Genomic DNA, 23,731 nt, shown 5'->3' with positions numbered 1-23,731 from the left:
CTCCTTAGGACAAAAATGTAACCCTTTATTCAACACTTTCATTTCTGTAATGCTCAAAGAACATGAAGAAATGTTATGTACCACATTCAAGTCCTCTGTCTGTTCCTCATTCTGTTGAAGGCATTGGCTATTGTCTGTACCTGTGCAGTATATGTACATTGGTGTGTAGACGAAATTTGCATGTGTCACACTGTTAAAAGATTATCTGCTTGCGAGTGCGCAGAGTATATAACCACACCTTGAGCCCTGACCTCTCCTGGGCTGGTTGCCTGAGATCAGGGGTTCACTTCACATAGTTGTCCCAGATCAGTATTTTTTACCACTGCAGCCAGAGACAGACAAGCAACTAGCAGTTTCAGGAAGGTACAGCTTAAAGCAAATGTTAGTACTGGTTTTCTTGTGCTAAGCACGCCTAAACTTTGCTGCTTCTAATCAGATGGGTGAGGTTGTGTATGCAGTCAGAGAATAATTATCTGTAGACTGACAAAGGGCAAATTTGGCAAAATATCTACCTAATGCCCCATACACACGATTGAAAATTCCGCCAGCAAAAGTCAGAATGTGAGCTTTTCGTTGGAAATTCCGACCATGTGTATGCTCCATCAGACTTTTGCTGGTGGAATTTCCGCCAGCAAAAGATTGAGAGCAGGTTCTCTATTTTTCCGATGGAAAAAGTTCAGATCGGAAATTCCAATCGTCTGTAGCAATTCCGACGCGCAAAATTCCTTACGCATGCTTGGAAGCATTGAACTTCATTTTCTCGGCTCAGCGTAGGGTTGTACGTCACCGCGTTCTTGACGGTTGAAAGTTTAGAGTACTTTTGTGTGACTGTGTGTATGCAAGCCGAGCTTTAGTGGAATTCTGTCGGAAAAAATATCCAAGATATTTCAGATGGAAATTCCGCTCATGTGTACAGGGCATAACATTGCAAAATAATCTATTGCTTAGATGTCATGTCAGAGCCAGGGGTGGCACCAAAAGAAAAATAGTTTAAATTACTGAAGAGGACTTTTGCTATGTGTAGATACTGCTCCGCACTGTAACAAATGAGTTGTACATGTCTTCTCTTCTGGTAATCTGACATTACCTGTTGACCCATGAACATTAAAGGATTGGGGAGACTTTAAAATAAATACAAATTATGCGTGTTTGCAAATCGAAGTGCTTTTTTTTTTCTACCCTTTCATTTATTAAAGGAAATTTTCTTGCCTTGAATTTGCTACCTGCGTCCGAATGATAACTGTGCTTGGTGCTGACCAGGTCTGTGCACTGTTACTTGAACAGGAACATGTGCAAATGCATGTTTAAGTTTTTAATATGTTCATGAACTCGTAATTTGCACAAAGAGTAGGGGGCGGGGAATAAAAACTATTAAAGGAGTTGTAAACCCTTGTGGTGCTTAATTCGTTCTATGCTTTAAAAGAGAAGCATGGGTTTATTTATTATTTTAGATTAATAATTACCTAGGTGAATGCAGCATCGATCCAATGCTGTATATTTCCCCCGGCGCCCCTGCACTGAAAACAGAGTAATCGAACATCGCAGATCACTCTGTTTTCAGAGCTCTGTGAGCAGAGAGCTGTAGACTATTGGTCACAGTTCTCTGCTCATCTCCCTTTGCGCTCATTGGAGTGCGGAGTTGTGGAGGTGGCGGAGCGGGCCATCTCAGGCCCTCACCAGTTCGCTGAGAGGCTGAGACAGGTATAATTCCAGGCACCTGGAGAATCCAAACTTTATTGTCACAGTGCCTGGACTGATACTTGTAACAAAAACGGGTCACAGGAGTGCAAACGAGTTGCACTCCTGTGATCCATAGGAGAACCCCAGCCAAACGAGCTTTGGCTGGACTTCTCTTTTAAGATGAAAAACTTACTGTGCTGCAGCTGCCCCCCAGAGCCCTCCTTTTTTCTTACCTGAGCCCGATTGTCCCAGCGAAGGGGACAAGCACAGCAGCTCCAGCCACTGTTTTGGGTATTCCTTGGATAGATTGATAGCAGGGGGAGCCATTGGCTCCCGCTGCTGTCAATTAAATCCACTGATGCGGTAGCCATATATCAGGGCCGAGTTCTGCTGTCTGTGTCAAAAGATGCAGCAGCAGACCGCGGGAGTGCGCTCGCATGAGTGTCCCCATGGAAAGCATCTCTCCATGGGGGCACTTGAGAAGAGGAGCCCCCAGAAAAGGAGGATCAGGGCCGCTCTGTGCAAAACCCTTGTTTTTTTTTTTACATTTAATTTTTAATCACTTTTAGGGTGCCTAAAATAAATTTTAACTTTTAGTTTTTTTACTAGTATAGGAACTACACATGTAATGTAATGAGGGCCCGTTCACTCCTGAATCGCACAGGGATGTGGCCCTGTGTGATTTTTCAGCTGATTAATTTGAATGGGCTGAAATTGTGCTGCATGCACTACTATTCGAAAATGCACTGGTCTGGATCGCATGGTACTGTAGTGCCATGCAATCTGGTGCAGGCAAATATGCACAGCATTTGAGATCTGTGTTTGTGTTTCGTTAGGTATATACTGGCACCAACAGCAGATTGTAAACCCAGTGCGTTTTGAACGCACACAGAACTTGGGTTTCCCGCACCATTTTCTGGTATGAACGTGTCCTGAAAGAAATACAGGGGCTGCTATTGTTATTCTTTATGAAAATGCTGTTTGGCAGGTTATGCTAACCCACTAGGTCAAATGTCTACTCACACTTATGCATTCCGCTGCAAGAAAATCAATTTTAAGTAGAACCCCATTCTTTCCATGTGGCTGCAGTTTAGCGTGAAAGGGAAACTTATTTTTCAACCGCAATTCCAAAAAAGTTGGGATGTTGTGTAAAATCTACATAAAAGCCAAATGCAATGATTTGCAAATCTCATGAGCCTATATTTTATTCAAAATAGAAAACATATCAAATGTTTAACCACTTGACCTCCCGGAGGTTTTGCCCTGTTCAAGACCAGGCTTTTTCTTTTTTTTTTACTATTCAGCACTGTGCTACTTTAACTGGCAACTGTGCAGCCATGCAACACTACACAAATAAAACATACCATATTTATCGGCGTATTACATGCACCCCAATTTAAGAGGGAAGTTTTAGGGAAAAAAAACGTTTTTTTAAAAGAAACCCCTTTGAAGCAAAATAATGGTCAGTGAGCATAAAAACAGCTTAATTAGTGCCCATCTGCAGCTTCAGCGCAGCCTAATTAATGCCCACCTGCAGCCTTGCTCAGTACCCACCTACAGCCTTGCTCAGTACCCACCTGCAGCCTTACTCAGTACCTACCTTCAGCCTTCCTCAGTGTCCACCTGCAGTCTTGCTCAGTACTCACCTGCAGCCTTACTTAGTGTCCATCTGCTGCCATTTTATATGTCATCTTTAAATATGCTGTGGGAACGAGCGCTGCCGAAATAGAGCCAGATCTCGTGTGTACTCAGCTCTGCGTCATGCCCAGTCCCACCCCTTGGCCCGGATCCTATGATGGACACAACACTGGTCCAATGCCGTAACGTCCATACTAGGAGCTGTCCAAGGGGCGAGACTGAGCGTGACTGCGAGCCGAGCCGAGTACACACGAGATCCGGCTCTATTTAGGAGGCGCTCGTCCCTTCTTTCCCCTCGGTGGCAGCATATATCAGCATATAACACTCATGCGCGATTTCCCCCCCCCTTTTAAGGGGGAAAAAGTGCGTGTTATATGCCGATAAATCTGGGTATTTCATTTTTTTTTCATACAAATAGAGCTTTCTTTAGGTGTTATTTAATCACCACTTTTTTTTTGCGATATAAAATGAAAAAAAGACCAGAAACTGAAAAAAAATTCTGTACCATGAAAAAAAGCGTTAATATGCTTTGTGCTTTCCCTTTTTTTATGTACAAAATATGTGCAAAATGGCAATACAATATAAAGTGCAAAGAAACATATCTAATATAAAAACCCATTAACATTCAAAAACCCAATAGTGATTGTGGCATAGTGATTTTTATATAAAGAATCTTTAAGTGCTCCGTGCATGCCTCCTAATGATGTACAATGAAACACGTAGGGGTGCAGACTTTCGGTTACATCATATTCGCTGGTTGGAACGCACGCTGGCTCTAGGGATCACGAAGCAGCAGCACTGGCCATCTTTCTATGGTGTATCGGCAGACATTCCCAGAGTGCAAGTGTACACATGTTTTAATTTGATTTGAACAATAAAATACAGGTATCATATGTTGTTCCTCCTGGTTTCTCTCCTTCCCTAATGCCGCATACACACGACCGGATTTTCCGATGGGAAATGTGTGATGACAGGCTGTTGGTGGAAAATCTGACCTTTGTACGGTCCATTGGACAATTGTTGTCAGATTTTCCGCAGACTGTTGGATGACAGGTTTTAAAATTTTCCGTGACAAATGTCTGTTGTCGGATTTTCCAAGCATGTGTACACAAGTCCGTCGGACAAAAGTCCAAAGTACAAACACGCTTGCTCGGAAGCAAGTACGAGCCAGAAGCGGTTGGTCTTGTAAACTAGTGTTCGTAATGCAGAATTAACATTCGTGACTGTCAAATTATGACTCTCGAAATGCAGCACACATTCTCCTCTTCTTTAATGGGATAATAATGAAGCTGCTTTGCTGGTGATACTGATGGAGTTATTGCAAACGTATTTTCAAAGGCTTATTTTTTCTAGTGATATCAAGAATAATTTTATTATGCTTTTTTTTTTTTTGGGCAAGTTACCACAACACCATTGTCCCATAGTTAAGATCAAAGATACAACTATGTTGGTGTCACTTGTCAATTTTACAAACTGTCATTTGAAGTAAAACACATAGCCAAGTATTATTCTCCACAATTTTTTTATTGTGCATTAAAAAATGAAAACAAATACAATCAGACATGCTATCTGCCAATAAAAAAAAAAGTGCATTCTATGCATCCACAAATATAGAAAATATAACTAATCAAATCATTATTATTCAAAGAAAAAAATGTAATAAAAGCCTCATGCGTGTGTCCTGCTTCTTAATATAGTGGGTCAACAATGCCAAGAGTTGGTAATTGTTGGTTATCCTCGCGCTACAATGGTTAATTAAAAAGAGCTAATATGGTTGCAGCAAACCACCGACAGAGGTGCAAACCCTCCCCTCAAGTGATACTAATAAAAAAGAATGGTGTTGCGCTCCACACAAAATTAATTAAATCAAATAATAGTGAATAAATAAACGAATACAAAATCTGAAAGACACACCTATGCGATTATAGTAAGCGATTAATTTAAACTATATCTATATGCATAAAATCATTTATAAAGTGACTAATAAGGTATTTAGAATATACACATATTCCCAATAACATTTATAAAGTGATCAGTAAAGGATAATCTACGTATTCCTAATAAAGTGCAAGTGAAGCAATAAAAAACCCGCAGGTAATAGTAATAATAATCCAGAAAGGTGTATAATCCAAAATGTGTCTCAATCCATAAAAGTGCATCCAAGTGAAAAAAAATAATATATATGTGTTGAAAGTTGTATAAAGGTAAAATCCAGCAAGTAAAATCAAAAAAGACAATATAAAAGTATATCAAAAATATTATATATAAAAAAATATAAATAAGGCTAGATATAAACCACAATCCAAAAAATTCTTTACAGTGTCTCTATTTGTTGAAAAATTGACAATCCATATCAGGTCATGCAAATAAGTGAATCCACACTGTGCTGTGTAAAAGGTTAATCCTGTGAACAGACACGGGATAATTCCACCGGTGATCTTACAACTCCTCAAAGCAGGTGCTCACACACTGAGTGCAGTGGGTACCTTACCTCACTGCTGTCAGTTAGACAGCAATATGCTCCAATGGATAAGGTGTATGTCCTCAGTTAACACAGGCACCCCAGGCAATTCCCTCCAGGTACTCAGCCATGGACCACAGATCAAACCCGGAAAAAAGAAAAGGGGCTCCAATAGTGAAGTAATGTCACACAGATTTTATTATAAAAAGGACAAAGTCCTGGGTACTCACATTTAGTAATACAGTAAAAACGTTACAGCTAAAAAACGAACGGACTCCTCGTTCGTACCCCGGACGTCGCTTCCGGTATCCTCCTAGGCAAATCCTACGCGTATCGTCATTGATCACGTGACTTCATCAGGGACTAAAGCATAGGAGGTGAACGAACATTTAAATAGTATCTCTAATTCGCGGCCATTTTCCTGTAGCCCGTAGTATCTACTCCTATTAACGGTCGTAAATATTGCTACGCGGCCATTTTCTTATAGGCTCTTAGGGAGTGATAGCTAGTATTCAGTTGGCGGCGGCCATTTTGTCGTAGTTTCCTCATCTTTACTCATCTTAATGAGTGGGTGTTGTGCTTGCCGCCATTATCCCATCGTTTAGATGAAAGGGACAGAAACAAACCCATATCCATTTTTGTGGACCGGGTTTGTTTCAATTAAAACGCCCTGTGGTTACGCCTATTCGGGGACATAACTGCAGGGAATCCTGCACTCCAACTAGATGGCTCTAGGTACCGCTAATAATAAAGGATTTTTTAAATTTAAAATTTATGTTTTAATTAAGAAATTAGAACGAAAGGACCATATAATAAAATATTCATAAAACAATGGCTTAAGACAAGAGGTATTATTAAAATATTAGTAGGTTTTTTAATTTATAGGTGAAAGCAAATTGTATCTAAAACAAAGTAGAGCTGTACCTACAACCCTATATCCGACCAGTAGTCGGTAATTACTCCAAACTCCAAATATTAGTAGGTTCTTTAATTTATAGGTAAAAGCAAGTTGTATCTAAAAACAAAATAGAGCTATACCTACAGCCCTACATCCGACCAACAGTCGGTGATTCCTCCAAACTCATAACCTGTTCTAGTGTAAGGATAAGGTCACCCAGACGATTTATTTAGCGATGTTCAAGGTATCAGAAACGGCTCATATATATGCATGCGATTTAGTAGGTGGATACCGGAAAGGAAGTCCAAAGTTCCCATATCTCCCTTCCAGTCTACCATCCTCAGCAAAATAAAATATATAATAAAACCTTAAAATTCTAAAATTGCAGTACATAATCAAAACAATCTAAAAGTCGCTAATAAAACAGTTAAGATCAAACTCTATATTAAGCCCTTGGGGTGTGAAAGTGTCTAAAGTAAAGATCCACTTTGATTCTAGTTGACTAAGTGTTCTAACTTTGTGACCCCCTCTCCAGTGCTTCCTGTAGGGCTCAATACCCCAAAATGTAAGATGAGTGGGATCTTTATTGTGGTGTGTCAAGAAATGCCTTGACACGCTATGTTTGTCAAATCCATTTATTATGTTTTTGACATGTTCCTTTATACGCACTCTCAGAGGTCTTTTGGTGCGGCCTACATATTGTAGGCCGCAACTGCATTGTAGGACGTACACAGCTCCTTCCGTGTTACAGCCTATAAACTCTTTGATGTCATAGGAGTTCCCAGTGCTTGTAGAACTAAATTTGAATTTTTTCTCAGGTGGGCGTTTTGTTTTTGTACACGCAAAGCAACGTTTGCACGGGAAGAAGCCTTTTCCTGTAAAGAAAGTCACACCATTATATGGTGGATCGGGGACATTCCTAACAATCTTATCCCTCAATGTAGGTGCCCTCTTGTACACAAATTTTGGGCGTTGAGGTAGGAGGTCCTTCAAATGCACGTCTAAGCGTAGAATATACCAGTGTTTTTTAATAATCGTCTCAATTTTTCTATATTGGGCATTATAATTCAATATAATTTGTACTTTGCCAGCTTCCAGCTTAGGAGTTTGTTTATCTTTAATCATATCCATTCGATCCATGTTTTTGACTTCCGAAATCTTCATCTTAATTTCTTCATCCTTATACCCTTTGTTTGTAAACCTTTGGCCAATTTTATCTGCTTGTGTGAGATATTCTTCAACCTTAGTACAATTTCTGCGTAATCGCATCAGCTGTCCTTTTGGAATATTGCACAACCAGTTTCGGTGATGGCAGCTCATGACTGGCAGGTAGCTGTTCTTGTCAACATTTTTAAAGTGCGTTCTTGTGCGTAAAGTTTTGTTCTCTTGTAAAATTTCTAAATCAAGAAAAGATATCGATTCGCTACTGACTACCCACGACAGTTTTATATTCCTGTCGTTGTGATTCAATGTTTCCAAGAATGCGATTAGGCTATCGGTATCTCCTTTCCAGAATATGAGGATATCATCTATATACCTCTTATACAACATTAGCTTTTCAGGTTTGCCAGGAAATACCACATCCTCTTCCCACTGAGACATAAACAAGCATGCCACACTGGGTGCAAACTTAGCTCCCATCGCCACTCCGGTTTTTTGATGGTAGTACTCACGATCGTACCAAAAGTAGCTATTCTTTAAGCAAAAGTCTAAGCATTTGACTAAGTATTTCCGCTGAAAGCATGGCAATGTACTATATTTTCTTTGGCCCTATTTTACGGCCTCACAAGCCTGATGATGTAGGATCACTGTGTATAGCGAAGAGACGTCTGCTGATGCCATAATCCATGGGCCTTCCTCTTTTGATAGTCCTTCTGTGATTTGTAGTACCTGTTTAGAGTCTCTAAGGTATGCTTCTGTTTGCTTGACCACTGGTTGCAGATATTTATCAATATATTCCCCAATTCTTGAGGTTAAGGAATCGATCCCATTAACTATGGGTCTCGGGGGTGGGTCCACTTTGTCTTTATGAATCTTGGGAAGCGAATAAATGATCGGAGTCCTGCATGCCTCAGGGATCAGATACTTCGCCTCTTTTTTGTTCAAGATGTTCCTCTTCAATCCAAGGTGCACCACCTGCTCCAATTCTTTTCTACATTTAAAAACTGGGTTCTTAGATAGTTTTGTATAGGTAGTGCTGTCCGCCAGTAATTTTGTCATACTATCTTTATACTGTGTTTTGGAGAGGATTACAATACCTCCCCCTTTATCAGCGGGTCGAATAACTATATCCTTCCTCTTTATTAATTTTCTAATATCACTCTTTATACATTTGGGTTCCTCTAGTTTCTTGATTCTTAAACTTTTCAGATCTTGTAAAACTACTTTTTTTAAAACTTCGATATGTTTATTGTTCGGAACCATAGGGTTAAAAACTGATTTGTTCCTTAATTCGCTCTGTATGATACCTTGATCCTTATTCTGAATTCGCTTTTTAATTGGATTACTCGCTAAATATTTCTTAATATTCAGAGTCCTTACATATTTCTGTATTCCTACATATGTCTCAAATTTATCTAGATTCTTTGTCGGGGCATATTTAAGTCCTTTATCCAATACACCGATTTCTTCTTGAGATAGAGGGAGGCCACTAAGGTTAAAGATCCCCTCCCCTTTTATTCTCTTCTTTGCCTGTATTCTTTTTCCGGACCTCTTTCCTCTCTTCTTACAGGACTTCTTCTTGGGTCTCTCTGGTCGTTTGGACGTCTCTGTGGGTAGTTCTCTATGCCCCTCCCTAAAAAAGGCCTGTTTTGATAATGGTCCTGATAATAGCCATGGGACCTCCCATCTCTATTTTCCTCATAATGGTCCCTTAAGGGAGCATAGTAATTGTATGTGGATATTGGGTAACATCCGTCAGAGTGGGAGTGATCTTGAGGTGGGCCCCAATTATCTCTATGTACAGTCCCATAGTTATATGGAGGGCTTCTACCTCGTTGGCCATATATTCCTTGGGGTGGACCTCTATTATCCCTTTGGTCCCTAGGGTGATGCGGTGGCCTGTTGTAGTTACCATTCTGCATTCTTTTATGGTTATTATTTTTCCAATAGGGTTTCTTACCCCCATTGTGTGGGGTTTGGTTTGAGTAAGGTGGTCTCCTCTCAGTTCTTTGTGGTGTAGAGTAATTATGGTCACGATCGTGAGTACTACCATCAAAAAACCGGAGTGGCGATGGGAGCTAAGTTTGCACCCAGCGTGGCATGCTTGTTTATGTCTCAATGGGAAGAGGATGTGGTATTTCCTGGCAAACCTGAAGAGCTAATGTTGTATAAGAGGTATATAGATGATATCCTCATATTCTGGAAAGGAGATACCGATAGCCTAATCGCATTCTTGGAAACATTGAATCACAACGACAGGAATATAAAACTGTCGTGGGTAGTCAGTAGCGAATCGATATCTTTTCTTGATTTAGAAATTTTACAAGAGAACAAAACTTTACGCACAAGAACGCACTTTAAAAATGTTGACAAGAACAGCTACCTGCCAGTCATGAGCTGCCATCACCGAAACTGGTTGTGCAATATTCCAAAAGGACAGCTGATGCGATTACGCAGAAATTGCACTAAGGTTGAAGAATATCTCACACAAGCAGATAAAATTGGCCAAAGGTTTACAAACAAAGGGTATAAGGATGAAGAAATTAAGATGAAGATTTCGGAAGTCAAAAACATGGATCGAATGGCTATGATTAAAGATAAACAAACTCCTAAGCTGGAAGCTGGCAAAGTACAAATTATATTGAATTATAATGCCCAATATAGAAAAACTGAGACAATTATTAAAAAACACTGGTATATTCTACGCTTAGACGTGCATTTGAAGGACCTCCTACCTCAACGCCCAAAATTTGTGTACAAGAGGGCACCTACATTGAGGGATAAGATTGTTAGGAATGTCCCCGATCCACCATATAATGGTGTGACTTTCTTTACAGGAAAAGGCTTCTTCCCGTGCAAACGTTGCTTTGCGTGTACAAAAACAAAACGCCCACCTGAGAAAAAATTCAAATTTAGTTCTACAAGCACTGGGAACTCCTATGACATCAAAGAGTTTATAGGCTGTAACACGGAAGGAGCTGTGTACGTCCTACAATGCAGTTGCGGCCTACAATATGTAGGCCGCACCAAAAGACCTCTGAGAGTGCGTATAAAGGAACATGTCAAAAACATAATCAATGGATTTGACAAACATAGCGTGTCAAGGCATTTCTTGACACACCACAATAAAGATCCCACTCATTTTACATTTTGGGGTATTGAGCCCTACAGGAAGCACTGGAGAGGGGGTCACAAAGTTAGAACACTTAGTCAACTAGAATCAAAGTGGATCTTTACTTTAGACACTTTCACACCCCAAGGGCTTAATATAGAGTTTGATCTTAACTGTTTTATTAGCGACTTTTAGATAGTTTCGATTATGTACTGCAATTTTTAGAATTTTAAGGTTTTATTATATATTTTATTTTGCTGAGGATGGTAGACTGGAAGGGAGATATGGGAACTTTGGACTTCCTTTCCGGTATCCACCTACTAAATCGCATGCATATATATGAGCCGGTTCTGATACCTTGAATATCGCTAAATAAATCGTCTGGGTGACCTTATCCTTACACTAGAACAGGTTATGAGTTTGGAGGAATCACCGACTGTTGGTCGGATGTAGGGCTGTAGGTATAGCTCTATTTTGTTTTTAGATACAACTTGCTTTTACCTATAAATTAAAGAACCTACTAATATTTGGAGTTTGGAGTAATTACCGACTACTGGTCGGATATAGGGTTGTAGGTACAGCTCTACTTTGTTTTAGATACAATTTGCTTTCACCTATAAATTAAAAAACCTACTAATATTTTAATAATACCTCTTGTCTTAAGCCATTGTTTTATGAATATTTTATTATATGGTCCCTTCGTTCTAATTTCTTAATTAAAACATACATTTTAAATTTTAAAAATCCTTTATTATTAGCGGTACCTAGAGCCATCTAGTTGGAGTGCAGGATTCCCTGCAGTTATGTCCCCGAATAGGCATAACCACAGGACGTTTTAATTGAAACAAACCCGGTCCACAAAAATGGATATGGGTTTGTTTCTGTCCCTTTCATCTAAACGATGGGATAATGGCGGCAAGCATAACACCCACTCATTAAGATGAGTATAGATGGGGAAACTACGACAAAATGGCCGCCGCCAACTGAATACTAGCTATCACTCTCTAAGAGCCTATAAGAAAATGGCCGCGAAGCGTTCGGTATTATAGACTACTAGAAAATGGCCGCGTAGCAATATTTACGACCGTTAATAGGAGTAGATACTACGGGCTACAGGAAAATGGCCGCGAATTAGAGATACTATTTAAACGTTCGTTCACCTCCTATGCTTTAGTCCCTGATGAAGTCACGTGATCAATGACGATACGCGTAGGATTTGCCTAGGAGGATACCGGAAGCGACGTCCGGGGTACGAACGAGGAGTCCGTTCGTTTTTTAGCTGTAACGTTTTTACTGTATTACTAAATGTGAGTACCCAGGACTTTGTCCTTTTTATAATAAAATCTGTGTGACATTACTTCACTATTGGAGCCCCTTTTCTTTTTTCCGGGTTTGATCTGTGGTCCATGGCTGAGTACCTAGAGGGAATTGCCTGGGGTGCCTGTGTTAACTGAGGACATACACCTTAAACATTGGAGCATATTGCTGGGCCTATATCAACTGAGGATACACACCTTATCCATTGGAGCATATTGCTGTCTAACTGACAGCAGTGAGGTAAGGTACCCACTGCACTCAGTGTGTGAGCACCTGCTTTGAGGAGTTGTAAGATCACCGGTGGAATTATCCCGTGTCTGTTCACAGGATTAACCTTTTACACAGCACAGTGTGGATTCACTTATTTGCATGACCTGATATGGATTGTCAATTTTTCAACAAATAGAGACACTGTAAAGAATTTTTGGGATTGTGGTTTATATCTAGCCTTATTTATATTTTTTTATATATAATATTTTTTATATACTTTTATATTGTCTTTTTTGATTTTACTTGCTGGATTTTACCTTTATACAACTTTCAACACATATATATTATTTTTTTTCACTTGGATGCACTTTTATGGATTGAGACACATTTTGGATTATACACCTTTCTGGATTATTATTACTATTACCTGCGGGTTTTTTATTGCTTCACTTTATTAGGAATACGTAGATTATCCTTTACTGATCACTTTATAAATGTTATTGGGAATATGTGTATATTCTAAATACCTTATTAGTCACTTTATAAATGATTTTATGCATATAGATATAGTTTAAATTAATCGCTTACTATAATCGCATAGGTGTGTCTTTCAGATTTTGTATGCGTTTATTTAGTCACTATTATTTGATTTAATTAATTTTGTGTGGAGCGCAACACCATTCTTTTTTATTAATGCCAAGAGTTGGTTAAAGCAGGGGTCCGTCATCTGGAGATAATTCTGAAAAACATCTGGATTATTCTCCTGGAGCTCCCGCAGCAAAGGGATATGACATAATTGGTCACGATTAATAAAGCAACCAATTTTTCATCCAAGAACTCCTCCTGTTCCTGGACTGGACTTGGGTGAAAGCAATTACTCCAAGGCCAATAATAAATAACACATTATCTCCTCCGATTCCGCAACATGTCTGGTTGACGAACGGCTGTTCAGAAACGAACTGAAAAGCACCAAATGAAAAACGCGGAATGAAAGGCACGAATCAACATTCACCAAACTTCTACTAACACAAAAATAGCAGAAGGAGCTCACAGGTGGTGCTAAAGAGCTGAAAAAATACATAGTACGTCACTACGTTTGTGTTTGTCTGCCGACAATTGTGTACCGCTTGTATGCAAGACAAAATCCAGGCACATGCCTTCGGACAAAAGTCAGAGGTTTTGTCTGCGGAAAATCCGATTATGGTGACCCAACAGTAATCTAAAGCCTGACTGACCCACCTGAGTGTACTTCAAAACGCCTCTGCGTGTTATTCTATGTGTTCATGCACACATAGGCTTTTAGGAGCTTTTAGTGGCATAGGCATTCAGAAGCTGTAAAAAAAAAAAAACTCAGGGCCAGTACATTCTGGAGCAGCAGCATTTTGGCTGAAAAAAACGCTGACTGCTCCTAATATCAGCTTAATGCCGATGACCAGCTTTTAGCAGAGTGTTTTTCTTTTTGTTTTATGCGGAGGCCGCCGCCATCCTTAACAACCAGTGATTAGCTAGTTCTTAGGGAGCAGGTCGGGAATCCGGCCGCCGCATCCTTAACAAGGGATGAGTCATCAGCTGTCAACGGGCTTTCCTGTTGACAGCTGCATGTGAGAGAAAAAAAAATTGTCGATGTTTTATTGAATAGTGCCCTCCGTCGAAAAGTGCCCAAGCATGCGCAGTACGGAAGGCCACTACAGCTGATTTCCTGAACAGCTTGCATGATATCACCATAGTGCATTGCGCACATCGTAGGAGGCATTTTTTTAGACGGGAGATACCATTTAACGGGCACAGTTGAAAGCTGTGCAAAAAGCAGAGGAAGACCGTAGTTGTCAGATTGTGCCTCACAATTGCGGGCCAGCTTTACAGTGTGCTGAAGGTCCAGTTTTGTGTGTGTTGCAGGGTGGGTTGCAACACAGCCACAGCCCACCCTGCAACAGCGAGGCACAATCTGACAACTACGGTCTCCCTCTGCTGTTTGCATAACTTTCAATTATGCCCGTCAATTAGTATCTCCTCTTGAAAAATGTCTCCTACTATGTGTGCTTGCTCCATGGTGACATCATGCCAGGTGATCAGGAAATCAGCTGGAGTGACCTTCCATACTGCGCATGCACAGGCACTTTTCAATGGAGGGCACTCTTCGATAGTACACCGGCAATACAAAAATTTGAAAAGAACAGCATTGGAGTCCCTCCAAATCCATACCAGACCCATCAGTCAGGACCTAAGGGGAACCCCATGACAAAATAAGAAAAAATGGTGTGGGTTTCCCCTAACAATCCACACCAGACCCAAAGGGATTGGGGGGTACTCCTATGTCGTCTTTTTTTTATTTAAACCTTATATTACTGACAGTTAATGACTCATCCAGCTATTTAGTGGTTGTTAAGGACGTCAGTGGATCTGCTCCTTAACGCTGAAGCTACCAAACGTAGCTTACACAATAGGCTAACCCTGCTAAACACTGGTTAAAAAAATGCTAAAACATTTGTGTTTTTGTCCGATGGTTTTACAGCAATTTTTAAGGTTCTAGTGTGCATGAGGACCTAAGACGCTTCATATTGTATTGGCATTTTGCACATAATAGTTTGTATATAAAAAAGGGCAAGCACAGCTTTTTATTAACTTATTCTTTCATGGTACATTTGCACAAGTGAAGTTTTTGTTTTTATATTTTCAACTTCAGTATAAAACATATCCATTAAATAAAAATGTCATCATACATTTAGGCCAAAATGTATTCTGCTACATGTCTAGCAGGGCAGACATGTTCAGCTAGAACTCTGCTAAATGAGGAGATTACTCGCTGAATAGAGGTAACCCAGCGGACATTCAGTTAGCGGAAATATCATCCCATATACCGGAGAGGTGAGAGGAACATTTTAATATAAGAATGGTGCTTGGAGGAGCCCGCATTAAAACAAAAACTAAGTTAGGAGGCACACCGGTGCGGGTGTCACCTAAAATGGCGCAAATGACCTCAGAAGCAGCCTCAAACACCTCAGCACGCTGTACTAAACAACAGTTGAAATTGAACCTAATACAGCCTGTTTCCTCAGGAGATTCAGACAATGAATTATCTGTATCTCATTCAGCCCCACAAGATTCTATTTCACCTCAAAACATTTTGAAGCAATTTGAAAAAATGTTACATAAAGCGCTAAAACAAACTTCAGAGCAAATCACTGAAAATTTTACAAAGGAGATTAGGGAATTGGGGCACCGCACATCAGCACTTGAAATTAAAGTGGAAAATATTGAACATACAACTAATGAATTCATGACAGAAATTGATATGCTTAAAGAAGAAAATATTCTATTACAAAACAAACTTGAGGATTTTGAGGTCAAATCAGCGTATCAGAGGGATACCAGAAACTGTTATAGATGTGCAATCCTCAGTAACAGCATTGTGTCAAGAATTATTATCAGGTATACCAATGGAAAGAATGGAGATGGACACAGTGCAGCGGGCTCTTATGCCCAAAAAAAGCAGATGGCCCCCCAAGAGACGTAATAGCTAAATTCCACTTTTTCAGAACAAAGGAAAAATTATTAATTGCTGCTAGAGAAAAGACTAACTTAGTCTTTCAGGGACATAACTATCAATTATTTGCGGACCTATCACAACTAACTATCTCCAAAAGGCGTGCAATGAAGCCACAATTAATGGAATTGCAATGAAACAAGATTACTTACCAATGGGGTTTTCCGTTTTCCTTAAGATTTACTTACCAAGGTATCAGACACACTTGCAGAACATCTGAAGAACAAGTGCTACAAGATCTAAAATTGACTGGATCTCCACAAACTACATCTACCTCAAGAAGAAGAAGAAGAACTGCATCTACTTCCTCACAAAGAAATTCTTCTCAATATGTATAGAAAAATGGAAATCAACACAGTCTACAAGAAAAAACAAGTAGACATGCATCCCCACCTCAAGAAAAAGAAGATGTTATGGAATGAAAAACGCAAAGAGAGAAGTTGCAAATATAATCATTTAATGGAAAAGAATTCATGAAGAATTCCATTATCATTGGCAGAGAAACCTACTCCCAATAACTAATGGACTGCATATTATGAAATTATTCCAGAACTTGGTCACAATATGTAAAGGAGCCTAAAATCCCTTCTAAAAATCATATGACTCCAACTTTTTATACATATTTTTTTTTTTTGCCTCATTATCCTTCATATTCTTTTTATTTTTATTTTACTTTTATTTTAAATTTTTATTATTTCTTATTTTTATTTTTTATTTTATAATTTGACCTATGTGATCCATTTTGATTCATATTGGTGTATTTGGGTTACTGGATAGATGGGTTACTTCCTTAGGGTTGCAAGTTTTATTTATTTTTTCTCTTTATATTAACCAAATATCTATAATAGGATTTTATAGATTGAAGTTTAGTATCTGTTTTCCTTTGCTTATCCGTATTATGATTTCTCACTCAATATTATTATTAGTTTAATCTATCCCTTATCAATTTACCCTCATCGGGTGGAAAATTTCAGTTAATGCTTAAATTAACAGAATATTGAAAGTCTTTATTAACAAACATCATTATGATGCTAATATTTAATATATATGGAGGCGTATGTTATCCTTCATTTTCACGTTTTTGTATATATATATATATATATATATATATTTATTTTTATTTATATTTTATTTTACTTTTAATTTTATTTTTATTATTATTTTTAATTATTTTTTTCCAATTAGACCTATATGATCATTATGATGTTTATATTTAATATATTTGAAATGGGTGTTCTGCTCACGGAAGATCCGTGCTCCCCAATTCGCCTTCACTGGATCCCCAGTTTTATTATGAGGGGATTCAGTGTTGGCAACATTTCCCCTGATGGAGGATATTGTCCTACATCACGGGTACACCTTGAATGTTTTAACATCTTTATTGTACCTATTTATTACATGATCTCCCATATCTTTTGTTCCTTACCCACTCCAGGTCTTTCTGAACTTTTCTTTCTCAGTTCTATCTTTTTACGCAGACATTGGGTCGAGAAACCAACACTCTGGTATATATGGTAAGAATGGTCTGCTGACTCAACAACTACTATGGCACCATTGAATATTCTATCCCTGAATGTTCAGGGTCTAAATATTCAGCAAAAGCGTATGAAAGCTTTTAGAACATTTCAGGCCATAAAGCACACGTTGTGTGCATACAATAAACGCATTTTACAAAAAATTCAACTCCCAAGTTTTATAATGCTTCATATCCCCAGGTATTCACAGCTTCAGCTTATACAAAGCAGCGAGGTACTCTTGTAGCCTTTCATAGGTCTACTCCCTTCACATTACATAATGAAATTAAAGATCCAGAAGGCAGATATATAATACTTACCGGATTTATTATGGACACAGCCATTACCATTGTCTCGTACTATGCACCTAATAGAAAACCTATACCTTCTCTGTCACACCTTTTTCAAGTAATAAACTCAAATAAAATGGGATAACTAATTATATGTGGGGATTCCAACCAGGTCATACTCCCATTTTTGGACAAAACCCCTTTTACTTCTCCCAATAACCATTCTAAACAATCTTTCTCTCAGCTCCTCTCTAAATTTAAATTAGCGGACTCCTAGAGAGAAAATAATCCTACCAAAAGAAAATACACATACTTCTCTCACCCACATCAAATTTTTTGACCATATCTTTTTAACTATAGGAATGGTGCCAGAAATACTTACATCCAATATAATTCCAATTCCTTGGTCCGATCATAATGCAATATTCAATTCCATTGCATCTACCATACCGAAAGCGCACGATCACACATGGTACCTTCCAAACATATTATTAAAACACCCATCTCATCGCAAATCAATAGAACTAGTCCTAAAAGAATATTTAAAAAATAACACATGCTCAGACATTTCCCCACTGAATCTCTGGGAAGCACACAAGCCCATTCTAAAAGGAATAATTCAACATCAGTCGGGAATACTCAAACGGGGACGCATCAATTTGGCAAGGAAACTAGAAACTGAATTTAATTCCTCTTTCATAGATTTTCAAAACAATCTGACTCCAACAACAAAAAATAAAGAAAAGGCAAGATTGGAATACGATTTGTTCCTTACAAATTCTGCATATAGATCATTGTACCGTACTAAACATGCCTTTTATGTTAAGTCAAATAAATCTGGCACGTACTTAGCTCGTGCACTAAAATCCATTAATAAATCATTTAAACCAATCAGACTTAAATGGGTTAGAAACACTTGCACCAGTAATCTGTTCAAAATAGTGCAGAAATTTGGATCTAGCTTATCATCCCTATACTCCGAAACAAAAGAGTTTAACCCTACAGAAGCTGAATCCTTTTTCTCATGTATAAAGATTCCTCAAATATCTTCCTCTCATAAGAATCTTTTAGACGAACATATAACTACAGAAGATGTAGTGGCTGCCATTAAGGATTTAAAAATAAATAAAAGACCGGGCCCTGACGGATATACAGTCCTCTATTATCGCACTTTTGCTGACATCATTTCCCCATGTTGGCGGATGCATTTAATAATATATTAGATGATAAATCCTTTAGACCAGAATACTTAATGACAATCATTTGCATGATTCGGAAACCTATATCAAAATCCTGTCAAAAATTCTAGCAACCCCCCCCCCCCAATTAAAATCATTGGATCTCTAATATATCAAGACCAGGTCGGATTTATGCCCAAACGTCAAGCGGGAGACAATGTGCGTAGAGCAACGCTGCTGGCGCACATTGCAAAAACACGTTGTATACCCGCATGTTTTCTTTCGCTAGACATTAAAAAAGCCTTTGATTCTATTTCTTGGTCGTATATGAACTACACCCTACAAAAATGGGGCTTTGGTCCTAACTACATAAATTGGATAATGGCATTATATAACAAACCACAAGCTTACGTAAAATATGAGGGTTACAAGTCTGAACTGTTTAACATTGAAAGAGGTACAAGACAGGGATGTCCACTTTCCCCTTTGTTTGCACTTTTAATTGAGCCACTTGCCCAGTCAATAAGATCAAATCATACTATAACAGGCATTAAATTGGGTGGTTACCAACACAAAATCTGTATTTTTGCAGATGATATATTACTATTTCTTTCTTCTCCACAGGTCTCATTGCCCAATCTTATTCCAATTCTTAATGAATTTGCTGCTTTTTCTGACCTATCAATCAACCCCAAAAAATGCTTAGCTTTGAACATATTCCTTTCAGAATTGGAACTAAACTCTGAAAAACAGGGACTCCTATTTAATTGGAATGAAAAATCAATCCCATATTTAAGGATCAATCTTACTGCGTCATCGTCAGATCTTTTTCCATTAAATTATCCTCCAATCCTGAAATCTATATCAAACCTAATGAAATCCTGGTCTCACATCCCACTATAATGGTTTGGAAGAATATATGCAATTAAAATGACAATACTTCCCAAAATACTATACTTATTCAGAGTGTTACCGTTGCCTGCCTATTTTTTGAGAATTCTACAGAATAGAACATTGACATATATATGGGGTTCCTCTAAACCGTGAATACAAAAATACACGTTATTTCTCCCTAAATTAAACGGGGGTTTGGGATGTCCTAACTTTGAGCAGTACTATAAGGCAGCACATTTGGCTAGTCTCACCAAATATCAAGCAAATTACGAGATTCCTCTATGGGTACACATAGAAGCTGCAGAATGTGACCCATTGACGATTTCCAACCTACTTTGGATTTCCCTGAAAGACCATAAAGAATTGCGTAATCCTATTACTAAGCATTTTCTTTCTCTATGGGATAAAACTAAAATTGGGAGCCGTCTACAATCAATGCACAATCCTCTTCTCTCATTCTACAAAAATCCAGCTTTCTATCCTACATGGGTTTCTCCCAAATCATTTAGAGAATGGGTATCCCTTAACCTCTTGACGATGCATAAATTCGTAAACTCCTCATCCTTTATACCTTTTCTGTCTATACGTGAATCTTATGGTTTACCCCATTCTGAATTATTTCGATACCTCCAAGTTAAAAATTTCTTCACACCCTACCTAAACTCTGATACTCCACTCACTAGTTTTGAAAATATTTATAAGAATGATCCTCATACTAGGGGTATAATGTCACTATTATACTCCCAAATTTTAACACATCCTGAATTGGGAAAACCTTCCTATGTACAAAAATGGGAGTTGGATCTGGAAAGAACATTAGAAAATGTGGAATGGAACCAAATTTGGTCAGTAACAAAAGCAATCTCCTCCAATGTATTGGCGGTTGAGGCAAACTACAAAGTGATAACCAGATGGTACCTTGTACCAGTTAAAACTGCTAAATATGCAAAGAATTGGGCACATATTTCCACACCTGGTGGGTATGCCCTAAAGCACAAACTTTGGACGGTAATATCCAATATGGCATCTAAAGTGTTTAAAAAGGAAATCCCTGTTGATTCTGTAATGGCTCTCCTTAATTTAAAACCGGATTACTTAACACATTACCAATTTAACCTGATGGTTCAACTTTCACAGCAGCCAAACAAACATTGGCAAAAGCCTGGAGAACTCCGGACTTGGTGACTAACAAAGCTGTGAATAGAATGAACAATACTATGTCTCATGCTAAATGGATAGCTCTTGAGTCGAACAAGATTCCTAAATTTGAAAAAATATGGCAGCCATGGATAGATAACTTTTTATCTCCATCATTAGACTTGAAAGTGCTTTTGCCATGGTAGTTGATTGAGAAGATATCATCCTGAATACATTCATTTCAGAAATAGCGGCAGCTCTCGGCCTAATTCCGCGGATTCCTTCCCTTTCCCTCTTTCTTTTCTTCCTTTCCTTTTTTCTCTTTGTATATTTTAATTTCTCTCTCATCTTCTTTTCTCATACTCACATATCATTATAAAAATATGCATACAAGTTGTTTCTATCTTATTATAGTTCTGAGGATTGCACCTAATTTTGCAAGGTCCTTGATTTACAAATTATTAATAATATTATTGTTTATTAGTTAACCACTTCAGCCCCAGACCATTTTGCTGGCCAAAGACCAGACCACTTTTTTGCGATTCGGCACTGCGTCACTTTAACTGACAATTGCGCGGTCATGCGCCGTGGCTCCCAAATAAAATTGACGTCCTTTTTTTCCCACAAATAGAGCTTTCTTTTGGTGGTATTTGATCACCCCTGCGATTTTTATTTTTTGCGCTATAAGCAAAAATAGAGCGACAATTTTGAAAAAAACGCATTATTTTTTACTTTTTGTTATAATAAATATCCCCCAAAAATATATAAAAAAACATTTTGCCCTCAGTTTAGGCCGATTCATATTCTTCTACATATTTTTGGTAAAAAAATCGCAATAAGCGATTATTGATTGGTTTGCGCAAAAGTTATATTGTTTACAAAATAGGGGATAGTTTTATGGCATTTTTATCATTTTTTTTTTTTTTTACTAGTAATGGCGACGATCAGCGATTTTTATTGTGACTGCGACATTATGGCGGACACATCGGACATTTTTGACACATTTTTGGGACCATTGTCATTTATACAGCAATCACTGCTATATAAATGCAGTGATTCCTGTATAAATGACACTGGCAGTGAAGGGGTTAACCGGTGGGTGGCAGTGTAGGGGTTAAGTGTTCCTAGGGGTGTGTTACTAACTGTGGGGGGCTGGGCATTCTTTTAGTGAACACTGATCTCTGCTCCAATCACATGATCAGCGTCACTTGTTGCTAGGCAGAACAGGGAGATGCTGTTTACAACGGCATCTCCCAGTTCAGCTGCTCCGTGAGACGATCGTGGGTATGCCCGCGGCGAAGGATTCCGCAGGACCCATGACCAGACTCACTGGGGTCCCGACCAGCATGTGAGCGCGCCGCTGGCGACGTGCTCGCGATGGCAGGGTTGCATTTAAGATTGGACGTACCTGTACACCAATATGCCTGCCCATGCCATTCTGTCGACGTACATCGGCGTGCGCGGGTCAGGAAGTGGTTAAGGAATTAATAATTTACCATTTAAGTCTTTCAATGAATTCAGATAATGATACTTTTGGATATGTGTGAGTAAACTTCATTACCCTGATTGTATAATCATTATTGTATCTAATATATATGTCATTTGTACATGCAATAAAATCTTTTAACAAGGAAAAAAAAATCTTGATAAGTGTATTCGTTTGTGTGAAAATTATAGCGTCTTTAAACTATGGTGTGTATAGTAGTTCATGCTCTCCTCAAGATTTTGGGGATGTTTGCTTCTGGCATCTGGAATTCTGAAACCTTATGGTTTGCCTTTTTTTTATAGCTTCTGAAAGATTTATACCAAAAATAAAAGGGCTAAAATCATATGAAAATATTTTAGTATTCATCTTCAAATTGACAGTGCTCGCTCCAGCAGCTTAATTAACCAATTATGATGTGAAGAACATCTAAGATCATATAAAGCTGGATGAAAAGTAACGCTTGTAGCAGTAGAAACATGATATATCTGTGTATCATAACTTACAGCCTGGCTCGCTTTGCACCTGCTGTAGTAATTTGATACATCACATATGTGATTAAACAGACAGCAGGATAAGTAGTTGGCGCTATAGCTTTGCAGTTCTGGGATCTTAGATATGGTTCCTGTCTGCATGGAGTTTGCATGGTTTCCCTATAAATCTGTAAGGTTTCCTTCCCGTCTCAAAAAAATAATAATAATTATATAATTTTATATATATATATATATATATATATATATATATATATATATATATAAAATCGGTTAAGGCTTCCAACCAATCTGGAAACTTTTTTTTCTGTCAAGTGGAGATAATTCCTAACCATTAGGAATTGTCATAAATAATTTGCATGGATCATTATAGGAGTTCAAATTTTATAGCCATAACAGATCATTTGATTGCTATGGGATCTACAACTGTCTGCTACACAGTGATTTTTGCTGGAAGCAATAGTATTTGATAAATACACTGGGATGCCATTACAGCTTTAGACTCCTATATGAGTGCTACAAAAGCAAATAGTATTCTGTATCACAAGAAGAATTGCCTTTAACCACTTGACCACTGGGCACTTAAAACCCCTTCCTAACCAGACCAATTTTTATCTTTCGGTACTCTCACAATTTGAATGACAATTACTCATGCAACACTGTACCCATAGGAAATGTTTGTCCTTTTTTTTCACACAAATAGAGTTTTCCTTTGGTGGTATT

This window comes from Lithobates pipiens, unplaced genomic scaffold (genome assembly GCF_037356315.1).
Source record: "Lithobates pipiens isolate NorthernLeopardFrog02 unplaced genomic scaffold, aLitPip1_a1.2 Scaffold_22, whole genome shotgun sequence".
Lineage (NCBI taxonomy): Eukaryota > Metazoa > Chordata > Amphibia > Anura > Ranidae > Lithobates > Lithobates pipiens.
The sequence above is the reverse complement of the archived record's forward strand: the minus strand, read 5'-3'. Positions refer to the sequence as shown.